Below are 3,040 nucleotides of genomic sequence, written 5' to 3' on the forward strand. Positions count from 1 at the left end.
CCAAACCTTGCCCTTTCAAAGATTGCACGTGGTCCATTCCCGAGTTAAAGGGATTTTTCCTTGACTCGAAATTCGGACCGACGATCGCACCGCCCGTAGGAAACAGGCGTCATAGCGTCTTCACGAGACGTTGACCCATATTCCGAAGCGGACAGAAAAAAAAGGGTGCGTTCGACTCGCCGGTGTTTGTTTCCAGGCAAATACCTGCGAGACTAGAGTCTGACCGTCCTTCCACGCTCCATCCTTTTCTACTCCCTTCTCTCTCTCTCGAAAAACCCATTTTTCCGGAGTTTGGACGTAACACAAAAATATTTCCAAAAATATTTTTTTGCGGCTTGCAGATGAGTATAATTTCTTAAAGTAAAATACATAGATATATGTTTAATATTTGATAAAAACTTTTAGTGCAGTCTAGTACAAAAATAAAAGCAGACTTAATATTTCAATATGCAACTGATACATGTTATACAGTTTTACGGTTTTCTTTACCGTACGAGGATTCTAAAGTTGTCTATATTATCGACTAAATCATATAATTTTCGTGTAACAATTACTTTTTTCCTCTCTTACTGATTTAAAAATTCTTTTGAAAATTAAAGTATATGCATTAATACGTGTCTGAGGTGAAATCTATGCAAACAATGACAAATTTCGAAATTGAGACCTTTTTTATCATTTCTTAATTCAATCTGACAATTCAGATTACGTTTTAATTAGATGTTTACGTCGTGACAACATTTGTTCCATATAAAAGTTGTGCAATCTGTACTTATGAAATAATAGTCTACAGAATAATAGCTTGCATGAAGAAACAGCGTGGAGTTCATAAAATTGGACTTAGACATCTAATTAAAACGTAATCGTTATACGAAAATTTATGCGTACATCAAATACGATAGAGAATATACGCCATCACGGTTGAAGCTAGATATTTCGAATAATAAAATATATATTCTTTACTAAATCAATTTATTTCAGATATGTTTGCGCGTCGATAACTTTCGGATTTTCAACTCAATCAATCTGAAACGCTAATAATCCTAAATTAAATTAGAGAAACTGTAAAGAACTTGTTGAAATAAATGCTCAAAGAACACAAAAAACCAGCGATTTTCAATGCATCTATCTAATTCTATCGAAGATTTATCATAGCAAAGTGAACCATCTATAATATCAGATCCTGAGACAATTCTTGGTATAAAAGAAGTCACTTTTAAATAAAATTTACTATTTTCAATGTGCTTTCTATTTTATAGGTTCACAAACATTCCAAGATTCAATTAATAAGATACGATGTACTTTATTAAGCAAGATTCTAAAAGAAATGATATTGTTCTCTTTTTAAAATTTCTTTAATTTTTTTCTTTCCTTTTTTTGTTTCCTTTAAAAAATGCTTACTTTATATTTTTATTTTCTTTTCACAGTAAACTCACGTAAAAAAAATAAACAACCACAAGATTTGGATTCAAAAGAGGATATCCGACATTTGGAACAGTTGTACGGAAAAAATTGGCCTGATGATACTGTAAGAGTTTATGATATATCTCATAGTCATTCCTATAGTATAATTAGTGCAAAGTATTTATGCACTTTTTAATTTTGACCTCCTTTTAACTTAGTTCAGATTTTTGTTTTCTTGTTTTTTAAGACTTCTGAACAGTCGCCGCGATCATACTGAATCATGATAAGCGAAAATAATGCGTTAATTTTTGTTATGTGCTTGTAAATAAAGACAATTTAGATAAACGAAATGATAAGATCACTTTAAAATACTTATAAAAATGGTTCATAGCTATCCTTATTTTCCTTGAGTTAGTAATAAAAAAATTGTTAATAATTGTAAGTAATTGTTAAAGGTAAAAGGTAAAAGTAAAAATAAGCTACGTATGCGCATTGAGTAATGCGCACTTCACAAGTATTTAACAAAAATTACCATTTCTCGCTTATGACGTTTTAGTATGGTCGCGGCAACTACTTAGGAACATAGGCGCCGACTTGCACAAAATATTGGGGAGCACGAGAAATATTGGAGGGGGCGGGAGGAAAGAGGCACACAATATTCACTTTTTTGCGGTGTTCCTGATGGAAATAAATTGTTGAAATCGTTAAAATCTCTATTAATTTGATAGATTTTAGTTATTTCAGCGATGTACCCAGATAGCAAATTGTCTGCAGGTTACTGTCAATTTGCTTGAAATTGCTTTGCCTTTAATATTTAAGAAAGCAGCTTCCTATTTCGCCTATTAGATTACCCGTTTTTATTCCCTAGTGGAAAAATTTCTATGCCAACCCTGGTGAAAAATTTTCTTATAATTTTATATGAATTGGAACATTTATTAGAAATATTTAAAAATATTAAGAATTTTAAGCACGACCATATATTTATGTGAATATATCAAGTATGGTAAAGAAAGCCAATTAATTTAGGAGGAATTACAATATTAGCGTTTCAGAAATGATTATGTTGAAATCGAATGTTATTGGCTCGCAATTATATCTGGAATAAATTAATTTAATAAAAGAATATATAATGTATTATATTATTTGTAACATCCAAAATTTTTGGCTTTTTTTATCGTATTTGATGTATTCACATATACGGTCTTAAAATTCTTAATATATTTGTACACACGCGGCTATACAACGCGTTCTCTCTATACATATCAGTTATTGCGAAGAATATTTCCGAAGCCTCAGTGGTTGAGTTGGCTAAGACACTCTTCCCGGACCAATAATAACGTATGCAGCACCAGTTTGGTGTAACATCGCAAAAACAAATCTAATGCATCTACAACGCTTTCAGAACAAACAATTGAGGTTGATACTTAATGCAGATCGCTACACCAGAATTATTGAACTACATGAAAAAACTAAAATAGAAACATTAGATGTGTACATAAAAAAGTTATCAGAAAATTTTTATGATAAACAACTTCAAAACAATAACTTAACGAAAAACGTAACCAATCTGCGAAGAGATAAATTGTCTTTTGCTCTAAAGCACAAGCTACCATATCAATTCCTTTCAATATTCAATAAA

Source organism: Trachymyrmex septentrionalis, unplaced genomic scaffold (assembly GCF_001594115.1).
Source record: "Trachymyrmex septentrionalis isolate Tsep2-gDNA-1 unplaced genomic scaffold, Tsep1.0 scaffold108, whole genome shotgun sequence".
In the NCBI taxonomy this organism is placed as follows: Eukaryota; Metazoa; Arthropoda; class Insecta; order Hymenoptera; family Formicidae; genus Trachymyrmex; species Trachymyrmex septentrionalis.